This window comes from Arvicanthis niloticus, chromosome 1 (assembly GCF_011762505.2).
Source record: "Arvicanthis niloticus isolate mArvNil1 chromosome 1, mArvNil1.pat.X, whole genome shotgun sequence".
In the NCBI taxonomy this organism is placed as follows: domain Eukaryota; kingdom Metazoa; phylum Chordata; class Mammalia; order Rodentia; family Muridae; genus Arvicanthis; species Arvicanthis niloticus.
In genome coordinates, this window is record NC_047658.1 from 37110237 (window position 1) to 37124869 (window position 14633).

Consider the following 14633-nt stretch of genomic DNA (forward strand, 5'->3'; position numbering starts at 1 on the left):
CTGTTCCTGGGTGGCTTTCTTGATGAGACCCCTCTGTAGGCCTGATAGAGTGTCAGGAGCAATTTCCAGCTGCTCAGGTGGTGAGGGGAGGAGTGTACTTGAACTCAGAAGTTCAAGGCCAGCTTGTGCTCCCGCTGCATTGAAAGTGGGTACATTTCAAACCACTGATTATAAGTCTGTTCAGAGTGGGGAAATCAGTTCCCTCCAGGGGTCACAGTGGCATGGCACAGTCTCCTGTGTGTGCTTGCTACAGCTCCGTGCATGCCCCGCATATGACCTTTGAGCTTTCCGTGCTTAGAAGTGCTGAACAGCACACATAATGAAGGCCTTACCTACAGACTGTCAATGAGTTGGTGACAGTTAGACTCCCTCACCTGTCCTCTCCATCTTCTACCTAGAGGCAGTGAGACGCTGGGGCTATGGATTCAGCTGACCTGGTCCAATCCCAGCTCTGCCATGTAGGGTGTGTGTGTGTGTGTGTGTGTGTGTGGTGTGTGGTGTGTGGTGTGTGTTTGCAGGTGGGACCTAAGATATTGTCTAAAGCCAGCAATCAAGGGGAAAAAGCAGTCTATTTCCCTGGGGTATGGAGATGGCTCAGTGAAAGAGCAGTTGAGAGTGCTGGGTCAGGTAGGTTAGCCGTCATCTCTCTTGTTCTGTTCCCAGCTTCTATCTCATTCAAGGGTAAAGCCACTGTCACTTATCAAAGGATGGTTTTGATGTCCACCTCCCCACCACGTGTCCATTTGTTCCTATTATGCAACTGTGTGCCTTAGCTTTGTTACGGCGAGGAAGATTTAAGCAGTGTCCATACAGTTCACTGAACGAGACTGTTGCCGAGCCATTTTGTTTAGGTGGCCGAGCGTCTGTAATGTGGACTTGCTGTGTTTCAAATGTTTTAGAGGTTGGGAAGGGGATGCTGACCCAAGCCATGCACATGAAGGCCCCGGGTAGCTATGCTGCTGCTGGCTGCCCTCGGGGGAGGGGGTGGCACACAGTTTTTATGATAGGACAGAAGGAAGAACAAAGAGTTCCCTGGTGCCCAGCTGCCAGCCCTGCAGCTTGTTTGGAGGGCACCCAAGGGAGCTGTGAAGGAGGTTCATTTTCCCATTTTTTTTCTTATAGAAACTGTAGCTTATGAGCTGTAGCAGACCCAACTGTGAGGATGCTTATGTGTGCACTGGTACAGGGGACATGTTCTTCCATGGTGCATCTGCTCCCAGCAGAATGGAGCCATCATGCCATGCTCCCCAGGGCTGCAGGTGGATGGGTACTAGCTTCCTTCTGCATAGTGTGCAGTTCAGGCTGGTGGAAGAACTTTGCTAGCTGCAGGAGTTGGGCTGTATTTTTCTAAAACCATTAAGGATCTTGAACAGCCGGCATTGCTTAATGGTCCTGAAAGCGTTTGATTAGTCTAAAGGCCTCTGTGCGGCAGGCCCAGGGACAGAGATTTTTAAAAATCCTCTGGGTCTGAGGCCCTGGGATCGCTGCAGTGTCAGCATAGCTGGATTCTCAGTCACTGCCACCCACCACCTTCCCAAGGGTACTTAAGGCTAGCTAGGTACAAGCAAGCACTTTTGAGGGTACACTTTGGCCAGCCCTTCTATCCCTGATGGCTCTTCTACCCAGGACTCCTTGCAGGCTGGACCTCTGTCACTCCTCAAACTACCTGCCCCCTTAATTTCTCCATAGCTTTTGCTCTTGGGTCATACTGTGGCCTTGGCTGTCCTGCCTCCGAGCTCTCTCTGTTCTTCTGTGTCCTCACTCTTCTTCATTAGCATTGTGGCTCTCCTGGGCTCTTGCTCCTCTTTCCACACTGGGAGAAGGTCATTTCATCTCCTTTGGGCCTTTGTTCTGCTTTCAGAGGCCAAGAGTGTGGTCCTCTCAATGTCATTTGATTGTCCATCAAAGACCCTTACCGCCCACCTCAGTCAGGGACTGGTGGCCCCTCCCAGTTCTCCAGTGTGTTTTAAGGTAGTATGGCTTATTTGAGGGGTGATGTGATGTAGGAAAGGGGCCCCTTTTGGATAGGGTCCATTTTTTATTTCAAACCCTCCCTGTGTGTGTCAGTCTATTGCTGTATCTAGCATGGTAAGTCTCGGGTACACTTTCCTGTCCCTGTAGAGTCCTTCTCTGAAGCACCTGTGGCCACCTGCCTACATCAGCAGATAGTTATAGGACACATGTTGTCTCATGGCAGGGAGACTGAGTGATCTATTCAGTACCGTCTGACATTGTGTTAGACCTTGTCTATGACTGCAAGCAACTCACTCAATTCTGGGACCTCAGGTGTTTGGGCCCCGAGTGGGGTGGGCAGAGTTTTCTGATTGTCCTCTGGTTCTTTGCATCAGTTCTGAATGGGGCGAGGGTGTAATGGGGTGGAGGAAGTGGCAAGGGGATGGAGCCAATACAGCAGGAGCCAGCTGACCCGCAGAACAGTGCTTATTTGTGATGCTAATTAAAAGAAAATTCATTTCTGAAGGCTGCCTTAAGATTTCCCATGAGCACAAGAGGGTGAGCCAGGGTCAAAGCTACCTTCTAGAGATGGGAACCACTCCATGTAGCCCACACACTTAGTAGGTTCCCTGGCTCAGGGCAGTATGAGAGCTCTGACTGAATTTAATTTCCAACCGTGTGTAAGACTGGAAATGTGGACCTGCCTCCAAGGTAATAAAGAATAAAGAATTTTGTGTCTGTTTTAAATCACATGGCCCAATATTTTGATATGAGTGTGGGGATTCGGTGGACTCTAATTTGTCTTTAACTCCTGCTTTTTGGATGATCAGATCATGGTGTCCCTCTGCCATTCATTAACAAACATGCAAGTAACAAAACCAGATTTCACAGTGGACATGAATCTTTTTTTCTCATGCAATTGAGAAATCCAGACCCGTTGGTTGCAGGCAAGATTTGATCTGACTGTGTTAGCATAGTCCTGGGTCTCTTTGCTCTCTCTTCTACTGTATTAACTTCATCTTCGAGCTGGTTCGTGTATTCGCATATGCCTTGGTGCATACGTTCTTGCTGATATTTCTGTTTTTGCAATGGAAAGATTATCTACAGTCCTCAAAGTAGTCATATCCTATTAAAAAAATCACTGGATAGAGTTGATGAAGACAGATCCAAACAAACCATAACAATGAATACCGTGGTAGGGAAAGCTAACAGGGAGGAACTGGTGAGCCTTGACAAACTCAGAGACATCTGGTGGTGTGCTGAGAGCGTATATCCCTCTTAAGCTCACAGGAGGCTGTCGTGGCTGCCTACAGAACTGGTGTCAGCCCACTCTAGAAGCCAAATTGCGATTTGGTAACGGGCCACCCTTGGCAATGACTCTAGGTGACTGTCATCTCTTTGTAACAATGAGGAAGGTGATGCAAGACTCCATTCACACCAACGGAAGCTATGCATTGGGTTCCCCTCTGTATTAGGGTTCTCTAGAAGAACAGAACTCATACAATGAATGAGGATTAATTGGAGTTTCCACAATATGGTCTGGGTAGTCCAACAATTACTGTATCCCACCGAAGAGACTGAGAACTCAGTAGCTGTTCATTTCTTGAAGCTAATTATGTCAGCATTCCCAATCGGGTGCTGAAGGCCCTGGGGATTCTAGGAGAGTGGCTTTTCTTTGGTCAAGATCAGAAGCTTGAAGATATCTGTGAGGGAATGTATCAGCAGCCGTAACAGCAGCAACAGCAGAGTAGTTGAACTTACCAGTAAGATGCAAAGGCAAGCAGGCAAAAAGCAAAAGCTTCCCCCTCAGACTTCCCTGAGGCATCCTCCCACACTGAGGGCAGAGTCTTCACATTTCAATTAATGTAATCAAGTATCTCCTTCACAGGGATTCTCTGAGGCCGACCTTAGTCTGGACAATCCATCACAGCTGTGTCCCAGAGAAGGCAGGACTCTTAAGTGATTTGGATCTAGTCTGACAATGGAGATTAACCATAGCACCTTTCTACGGATGTCATAGGCATATCAAGATGGGGAGGGGCTGGAGAGGTGGCTCAGCAGTTAAGAACATGTATTACTCTTACAGAGGACCCAAGTTTGTTTCCAAGTTCTCACATCAGGGGGCTCACAATCACCTGTAACTCCAGATCCAGGGATCTGATGATCTGATGATCTGATGTCTTCTTTTGACTTCTGAAGGTACTTGCACTCATGCGCGCGCACACACACACACACACACACACACACACACACACACACTTTTTAAAAAGTCAGGGAGAACTCAGTGACGCAGGAAGATTATATATAGCCCATGTCCCCATTATGCAAGCTGGCTAAGGGACTCTCAAGTTCAGAGCCCCTGACATGGCAGCATTATCCATTGTTTAAGGGATTTAGTTACCTATGGGATTCCTGCATTTGGAAGGTTAAGAATATCTGTGAACAATCTCAGCCCAGCCCAAATGTCTGATTTATTCATCTGTCACATAGAGGGGATGAAACTCACACATTGGCAAGATGGCTTAGCAGGTGAAGGCCAAGGTTGACAACCTGAGTCTGATTCTTGGGACCCACAACATGGAAAGATAACTGACTCTTGGAAGCTGTTCTCTGACCTCCACAAGTATGTGGTAGTATGTGCCCATACACACACACACACACACACACACACACACACACACACACACAGAGGCATGTATGCATGCATTCGCACATGCACATATACACTAAATAAATAAATAAATGAAGAATGTAAAGAAAGCAGAACTTGATTGAAGCATCTGAAAAGAGACAAAGCAAACTGTTCTCCCATGTTCTGTCACAGTGTCGATCAATGACTGCTGCAGTCACAGAGCCCCCATTCTCCATCTGGCACCAACCTGAGGCCCTTCGTGTCCCCTTGGAGTTGACTATTCAAGAAAGGCTATTGTCCTAAGGCCAGAGAGGAACTCCAGGGCCCTGTTTCCAAAGAACAACTGATCTCAGCAGTAGTCATAGCTTGGTAGTAGCCCATAGCTTGGCCCTGCCTCTTGCTCTCTATGAGGGAACTAGATCTTGGGTCCCAAACATCATAGTGCAAGGTTGCCTGTCATCCCCACCCTATAAGATCTTTAAGAGCTGAGTCTGAGGTGGCAATGGCTGGGAGGCTTGGGCAGCAGGCACTTCAGGGAAGAGGAGGTAGCCAGTGACTGGGTTGGCCACATCCTACTGAAATCCTATTTCCCTTGGTGCTGACGTAAGTGCATGTACTGAGGCGGGGCAGACTTTTGTTCTGTTTGCATGTCTTACTCAACCTCAGTCCAGCTGGAGGGTGAGAGATGAGATGATGAGAAATGATGAGAAAACACAATGTCATTTCCTAACAACTCAAGGTCAAAAGACAGCAGGAAAAGCCTGGATTAAACTCTGTCAACTTGGCTCAAGAGTTCTACCAAAAGAATTTATTAGGCATGCTATTTTGTCTGTTCTGCGCTATATGCTTGTGTGTGTGTGTGTGTGTGTGCGCATGAGCACACATGCATGCCCCAACACTTATGTAGAGGTCACAGAATAACTTTAGGAGTCATTTTCCTCCTAAAACTATGGGCACTGGGAATTGAACTCATGTCATGGGCATGGCAGCAGGTGACTTTACCTGCTGAGCCATCTTGACAGCCCAAGATCGTGTTTTATATTCTCAGTAAATATTTACAATAAAATACCTTCAGTAGCTTCTTGGCAAGGGGTTGGGATGAACTTAGACTCATATCACAGTCAACAGGAAGTATCATGTTCCTAATATCTGGTCTCAGTAGTCATTGGTGTCATGTCTGCTTTCTTCTCTGTACTAGGAATAAGACACCCTGTCCAGTCCCCTAGGGAAGGGGAGGTGAATCCACTTTTGAAGGGTTTAACAAAAAAAAATATGGGAGCACATTTAAAATACCAGGGGGAGATCAGGATCTGACCCTCTCTCCCTGCTCGTATCTTCCTGCCTCTCGCAGGGAGCACCTCTCAGGGAGCACCTCTCAGGGAGCACCTCTCAGGGAGCACTTCTCAGGGAGTACCTCTGCTTTCATTTGTCGCTTTCCTGCCCTGCATTTGTAAATATGCCTCCACCTGTTATTTTACGGGCTGTCTGCAAGCATGTTGTAAATGATACCAGGTCACAGCATTTACTTTTTCATCTGTAGCTGCCTTCTTTGCTTAACCTTTGCCGGACAGTTTCACCCACAGGCGTCGTAGCTGGAGCATGCCTTGTCGGGGCGGTGCTGCGTGGTGGTGCTGCTGCTTGTCGGCTCTCATTGATGGATGTTCAGCTGCTTTCCAGTTTCTGGCTGTTACAAACAAGGCTGTCATGGATATTTATGTGTGTATCTTGGTAAACGTGAGCCAGATGCGTGAGGCGTGCTTAACAAGGAATTGCTGTGGAATTGAGGCTATGAATCTTAAATTTTACCACAAGTAGCCAAATTGCTTTTCAGATTGGGTGGGTATAGTTAACGGCTTCCTCAGCAGTGTGTGTGAGTCTCCTCTCTGCCCTTTCCCTGACAACACTCAGCAGTTCAGTTGTTTTTAGTGTTTGTTAGTCTGAATACATGCTCTGCCTCTGGTGGATTGAATGAGAATGGCCTCTGTGGGCTCACATATTTGAATGCTCTGTCTGCAGTTAATAGAACAATTTGGGAAGGATTATGGGGTGTGGCCTTGTTGGAGAAGGTGTGTTAATGGGGTGGGCTTTTCGGTTCCAAAAGCTCACACCAGGCTCATTCTCTCTGTCTGTCTCTGTCTCTGTCTCTGTCTCTGTCTCTGTCTCTGTCTCTGTCTCTCTCTCTCTCTCTCTCTCTCTCTCTCTCTCTCTCTCTCTGCCACCTGCTTGTGGATCAGGAAACAAGCTCTCAACTTCCATGCTCCCTGCCACGACAGTCATGGACTCACCCTCTGAAACCGCAAGCCTCTGTAAACTCTTTCTTCTATAAACTACTTGATTGTGGTGTCTTCGCAGCAGTAGAATAGTAACCAAGACACTACATACGGGCTTTGTTTCTATTCCCTGCCTGTCACTGAAACTGTACACCTTTCATATATTTATGTTTATATGCTTCTAATTGATTTTATCTACTTGTTCTTTTGGGATGGCTGGGCATGCTCTTTGCCCCATTTCAGCTAAGAGTGTGGACTCGGGGGCCATCCTGCCAGGATTAAATCTTTGGTTCGGTACTTCCTCTGTGGCCTTGGCTGAGCTAATTCATCTGCATAGGCCTTGGTTTCCTCAGCTACGAATGGGGCCTGGAGGGGTGAGAGGTTTTTATCTGTGAAGCAGATCTTTGTCCCCCTTCTACTGCTATCACAGAAATCCACAGGTTAATAACTTATAAAGAATAGACATTTCTCTAGCTCACAGTTCTGTGGTCTGGGAAAAACAATATGAAGAGACTGGAGTCTGATAAGACCTGTGTACCCATGGCAGAAGATGAAAGGGGAAGACAGAGAGGGAGGAGAAAGAGGGCTGAGCTCATCTTCCGTCAGAAACCCGCTCTGGTGATAACTGAACCACTCCCTAGATACCCACATTAATGGATTCATGAGGATAGAGACCTCCTGACCTAAATATCTTTGGAAGGTCCCACGGCTCAGCACTTGCATTTGGTTTAGGTCTCCAGTGGGTGAACTGCGGCAGACACAGTGGAACCATTGCAGATGGTGACTAGAGCTTCCTCTAGCCCTGCTCTTCGAGGTCACATGGGAGCCTGCACATGGGCACTGCTGCCCTGTTCACACCCACCGTGGGTTCCATGCCTTCCTTTGATGGGCTGCCAGGCACTGCCTGCCTTTCAGCCTTCTCTTAAAGCCTTCTCTTCAGTCCCCAAGCTGCCTGAATAAAAAACAAAATCCCAGCCTCCCTCCAGGGGACACCTGGGAATTGGAAGGCATCAGGCTCCCCACAGCAAAAATAGAAACTTCATTTGCTTTGGCAAAAAATGACAGTGAGAAGGGAAGCCAGCAGAGGAGGCTGAGGAGGCCAGGGAGCCCTCAGTGGTCCTGAGCACCTTGAGGTTGGATGCAACTGTGCTGATCTGCCGGCAAGCTTCCCCTTTCTCTTTCATCCTGGCCTCCCACTGGCATCGCCATTGGTCTGTGACATCCACAGTCTTGGCATCTGAGGCCCAGTTTTTAATACCTCAGTGTTGCACTGTCCTCTGGCAAGACTCCAGAAAACAGGATGAGTTTAATGTGGAGAATCATTGGGAAAATATGTCAGAGATTATAGGAAAGGCAGGCCTGCCAAGAAGGATACAGAGAACTGTGCTTGGTCCCATGATGGCATCAGCCACACAAGGGCAGACTTACTGATGTGCAAAGTAGGCAACCACTAGTTCCAGAAGACCTGTTAATAAAGGAGCTGGATTTGCAGTCATGCCTTGGTCAGAACATGTTCTGAGAAGTGTTGTGCAGATTCTGCTCACACACACTAAGGTACTGTGCCATCACTGAGCATGTAATCTCTGCTTAGTGTCATGTTTGTGCCATTTTGCATCACATGGATACTGTGACATCATTAAGTGTATAATCTTGGTCTTCTGTCATCCGTGTGTGTTACCAACCAGCTGTCAATATGTGCTGTGTGACTGTTTGATGGTACCTCGGAGTATGTTCTGCGGAAACAGATGCTGGGTGAATCCGAGAGTGAGGCTCGGAGTGCTGCCTCATTGGTGCATTTCTGAGAAAGAAAGGCTAGCGTTCAGAGGACAAGTTTCTAAGTATTGAACCAATAGTCCACATCTCTGCCTGCAGGGTGGTACCAAGGATTCCACTAGAGGCAACACTCAGCTCGAAAGAACTAGTCTGAGCTAGTGGAGACATCTCCCACACAGTCTCTGCTTTCAGAGCTGGAGCAGGAAGTGAGAGGCTGATAGCTCAACGTTACTCGTTGCCGAGGCCCATCATCTCCAGATTCTGAATGATATCTTTCTAAGTCTGGGGTTTGCACCCATCTTAGTAATGACAGTTCGAACGTTATTTTTAAGTCTCTCCAGTAGCATATCGGAAACACCTGCTGTAACAAGCAGTTGTTTTTGAAACTTTGAGATCATCAAAGACTCACTTTAAATCCAGCTTGTTCCCAAAACATTTGCACAAATAAGAGTCTTGAGATTTGAGCTTTTTATTCTGAAGATGCAGCTTGCACAGGAGGAAAATAACACACTCTCATCTTTATAAATAGAGTTATTAGCATTGAAGACTTTACTTTGCTGTCAGCTTAGGGACTTGGCAATTCAGAATCTTAACATCTTACTTATAAACAGTACCTGGGCCTCCAGTGTTACCGTCTCTCCTTCCCAGAGTCTCTGAGGATGTGGGGACCCTTTCTGAGCTCAGCCTCTCTTTGCTCCCCAAAACATCACTAAGACCAGCTCTTGGAGTTGTGCCTCTGGGCCCCTTTCTTTCTTTGTCCTGGAAGAAACTTGTTCTGTCCACCTGAACACATTCTCTATGTATCATATAAGTTAGTGATAGCCAACATGTGCTCTTGGTCTGGGAAACATCCATTTTTCTATCCCAGGAAGTCCCATTCCCCATCCTGGGTGGTGTGTGGGTCTTACTCCATCTGTGGAGATGTGAGCCATCTTGATGCATTCTTCTCAGGGCAGGTCGGGTAAGGTCTCCAGTACTAGGTGCCAGAAGATCATCTATTTCATAGCCTGCCTGCCCAGTGCCTGCTTCTCTCAGTGAAGCAGCTCCAGGGCAAGCAACAGTTACCCAACTAACACTCCTGTGTATGCAGACACAAGTTTGGTGCCAGGGTATGTCTAGGGGGTACAGGAGGAATCCTTTGTTTTTGATGCTTCTGGACCTAGACCAGCCCTTCTGGGAGGGACTCCTTGAGCCATCCAGGCCCTCTGCAGTGTGTGGCTAGGTCCTGTTCACAGCTGTCTTCAGGTTTTTTACCCCACTTCATGTTGTGCTCTTCCTTGATCTCCAGCACAGAGTTCCAGACATCCCCAAATTGAGCCCAGCATCTAGCTCTTTGCAATGTGTAGTTTTTCAGTCAGCACATGGACATTAATACATAGCTCTGTGGTCAGCAGGCTATTAGAGGCAGCCAACCAGTCCTTTGCCGCTGTAATGGTGATTCCAGTGTAGCTGCATAGGATCAGAGTTCTCAGCTCTAACCAGTGAGTTGGATGTGTCCATGTCTCCATCGTCCTGGTTCCCCACCCCTTCCAGGTCTGGGGCTTTATGAAGCTGTGACAGTTGCCTTAAATTTCCTAAGAAAATGGTTTCTAGGTTGCTTCTGATGTGCCTGTGCCACCCCTGGGCATGCACAGGCGCTTTCCCTGGGGACCTTGGCTTTAGATTGATGGTTCAATGAGCTGCCCTGCCAGGGATGGGAGTGAGGTTCTGCTGAGCATATATGTATGTATGCATGCATGCATGTATGTATGTATGTATGTGTATATATATATGTATACATATATGTGTGTTTATATATTTATTTGTATATATATTTATATAGATTTTATATATAATCTCTATATATAATATTTATATATTATATAGCATATCTATATAATATTTATATATTATATGTATCATATTTATATATAATATATATTTATATAATGTTTATATATTTATATGTATTTATATAACTATTTACATGAATATATGCTTATATGAATATATTTATATATAAAAATATATGTGTGTGCATATATGTATATATGCATTTATATATGTGTGTGTATACTCACATATCTCTCTTTCACACACACACATACACACATACACATGTACAAGAGCACTCAGAGACACACACACACACACACACACACACACACACACACACACACGATCTGGGACTTCCCATTAGCCATCAAAAGGAATCAGTAAATTCTGAGTCATCCCCTCTAAGGAATCCTTACTTCCAGAATGCCTGGAAACACAGTATTTGAAATGCTGAGTTTGACCACAGACAAGTTTATTCCCAGAACCTTGCATGTTGAAAAGCACAGGACCAATGGCTGCAGTTGAAGTAGCGTCCTGTGAGGAAGTGAATGAGTTCTGGTACCTGATTGCCAGAAATCATAATGGTTATCTTCCTGTGAGAAACTGGTCCTCAGGAGTGGCATGTGACATCAGATAGCTGAAAGCTAGTCATTGGATCTATTATCTGTGTCTAATTCCCACCGTGGATCCAATAGCCCAGATTGCCTTTGCTTCTGTGGTGGTTCCCAAGGTAGGGTGTTCTGGGAGGCCCTACACCCTGGGGGATCCTATGGTAGTTGTGGAGAAGGAGGAATCCTTCTTGGCTTGAATTTGTTCATCTTTCTTGGAAAGCTGAGCTGTGGAATCAGCCATCTCCTACCTCCATCCAAAACCAAAGCTCATGACTGGACAGATCTCCTAGAGTGCAAAGTGTCTTAGTCCTATGGGGAGACTTCTAGCCTGAGGATATAGAGGACTAGGAAATTATTCTGAAGATGGCTGTGGGATGGAGGAACAGATGTTCCCTAATCACAAATGGCTAAGGAGGCCTGCCATGCCCACTCCTGGGGAGAGAGAAAGGAGTGGGCATAGACTTTGGCAGTTCTAGGAATGGCTGGACACAGTAGATGTGCAGAGCAGCCCAGGTAACCCCAGCAGGCATGCTGTATTTCTGTGTCCTTTTTAGCCACTGGCAGAAGCTGGATTTTTTTGGTGATCCAGTTACCTAGAGGGATGGCTACTGACTCTTCTGGCCTTCAAGAGCTTCCCCTGCTCTCGTGAAGGTCCTAGAAAGGACGCAAGAACCTGGTGGTGGTGTGGTAGGTGACCTTGCCTTTGAATTAAAAAGCTGCTGGGAAACTGGAGAAGAGAAACATGAAAAGAATGCAAATGAATTGCATCAGAGTGGACAGGAGCCCTGACTCCACATCCACTGGGGACGGCTGCGTGGAGCCTATAAATAGGCACTTAAAGCCTGGTTCTAAATTGAGTTCAGATGTGGGCCTGTTTCCTTGCATGGAAAAGTATTTGTGTAAGGTATAACATACCCCACTGTTCCCAGGCTGGAGGATTTTTCTTGGGGACTCTATGTGGAGCAGGCGGGGGATGTGCTGCTTCAGATGAATGAGACTCTGTCCTTCCAGGGGCCTCGGAGGAGAAAGCTTGTGGAGAGAGGCTCTCTAGGGAAGGAGGTAGCAGCAGTTCTCTGAGGGCACGGACGTGAGTCCCTAGACAACTCCTGGGCTTCTCCCAGGTGCCCCTGTTCAGGAGCAGGTAGGAGAGTCTGTGACCCAATCCATACAAGGTCCTCCACAGGCTCACAGTGAATTGGGATGCCAGATGGTCTGGAATGGAGGCCGAGACACATCCATAAGGGGAGGAGTGGAGCTTGTATGATGGGATGAGGGTCCTGGTTTCCCAGATCTCTCTTCCTGAATTACTCCATTTTCTGTTATGCTCATAGTCACTTTTGGATGGGTATTTGGGAGGGAGAGATGCTTTATTTTGATTCTTGTTTCTGGAGGTCCAGGGTTAAGAGCTACATATCGGGATGGCCATCCTGCCGGCAGCAGCCCCAGGGGTTGCACGCATAGCTTCACATGGTGAGCAAAAGAGCAAGCTACTTGTGTGTTTAGATTTCTCCCCCTCTTCTGACAGAGCCACCAGTGTGAGTTGTCAGGGCTCAAGATGGCTGGTCCTATCCTGATTATCTTCCAAAGCCCCTTCCCCAACCCAGTGTCCTCCGAGCACCACGGCCAGAATAAGTTCTCATCTCTAAAAATCTCATTGCACAAAAGTAAACTCTGACCCTAGTGTCATAAAGGACAAGCCGTCTTCAGATCTCAGCACTGGCTGACTAGCTTGGGACCTCACAGAGCCACCTCTCAACCAACTGAGAAGCATTGGCTCCGGTTCCTCATGTGCAGGTGAAGCCTTTTGCCCGTTGGACGGTACCAAGTATGCTATGCACCAACTCAGTCATTAATTGATTCTGAAGGATCCTGGGTGGCAAGCTCATGTTGTGTACCAGGGCATTTATTTGATGTGAGTGTGACTCAAAGTGCTATTCTGGGGGTTTGCTAGATGTCGCTTATCCAACTGCCTTTCAAACGGCTTTTTTATCTTCTGCCTTAATTTTCTAATGTGTTTATTAATATGTGTGCATTCAATTCTCCCTATCTTGCTTCCTCCCCATTGGTCTGTGTGTGTGCGTGCATGTGTGCCTGTGTGTGTGCATGTGTGTGTGTGAGTGTGTGTGTGTGTATGCATGTGCATGCATGTGTGTGCGTGTGTGTGTGTGCGTGTGTGTATGTGTGTGCATTCATGTGCATGTGTGTGCATACATGTGTGTGCATGTGGAGGCCAGAGGTCAATCTTGGGTGTCATTGCATAGATGAGAACTACCATGCTTTTTGAGATAAGGTCTCATTGGCCTTGATATGGCTGGCCAGTGAGTTCCAGGGATCTGTTTATCTCCACCTCTCCAGTGCTGGGATTACAAGTACAAACCACCATTGGCTTCTCTTTGTGTGAGTGGGGAGGAGGGTGGTTCTGGGGATGGGCCTTGGATCCTCATGGCTGCGTTCTCGTTAAGCACTGTGCTAACTGACCTATCTCCACAGCCTCAATAGTCCGATTTCCTCCACAGTCACACAGAGGCCGTGCAGGCCTCTGTTGATGCCCACACAAGAAGCAAGCAGTCCATACTGACTGTACTTTGGGAAGTGGGTATGTGGTTGAAACGCCTCATCTGTGCATCTCACTTGGGGCTGAGAAAGAGGCCTCTCCAGAGAGCCATAGTCTGTAAGGCATTGAAGTGCTACACACGCACCAGACCTTTGGAAAGGACCTGGGCAGCTTTGTGAATACCAGGCCCCTGGCACTCTATCCAGGGCACAGAGGTGAAGGGTCTGCAGATCCCTCACCAGTCCTTTAGAGGATTCTAGTTATTTTTTGCTCTGGACCTGAGGCATTCACGTGGGTTAGGTTGGGACAGATGAAATTCTCCAGTGCTGGGAGGGCCAAGCATGTCTGCCCAGGGAACCGAGAGTAACTGACCATCTGGCTTTGTTGGAAATGTGATCATGCAAGTCCAGAGTAGAAGCCATGGTTTACTTGTGTCAGTGGAAAAGACTCACTTCTGTCTTCCCAGTGAATGAAGCCACCCCCTCTGACCTCAGACCTCTCAGCAGGTAGGAGATGAATTAATTGCCTTTCCAGTGCTGCTGCCTATGAAGCCTCTGCTCCAGGGTTTCCGCCTTGGAAGGTCTCAGGAGGTGGCCTTTTTAAAGGGAGCAGAGGAGCTGGGGAGATAGCTCAATGAGTAATGTGTTTACCCTGCAAACAGGGGGACCTAAGTTTGGACCCTCAGGTACTCATGTAAACATCTGGGTGCAATGGCCTAGGTCTGTGACCTCAGCTCTAAGAGGGCAGACACAAGAGGACACCTGAGATGACTGATTAGCCACTTAACGAGAGAGACTGAGGAGGAAGATGCTTGATGTTGACTTTTGACCTTCACCTGCATGCACACATGTGTACACACACACACACACACACACACACACACACACACACACACACAAACATACACCACAAAAATAAAAGAAAATCCTTTATATTTTCATCTCATTTTAGCCATAGCATATGAAGAAAGGGATTGGAGTCCATTCTAAGGACAGATAAAGCCTGCTTTCCTTCCTGATCCAACC

General features: G+C 47.2%; 1 protein-coding gene across 6 annotated transcripts in view; it reads left to right on the plus strand.

Moving 5' to 3' along the window:
• Positions 1 to 14633, plus strand: part of Apba2 (amyloid beta precursor protein binding family A member 2) — a 232012-nt gene that overhangs the window by 96865 nt on the left and 120514 nt on the right. The gene's annotated exons all lie outside the window — the stretch shown is intronic.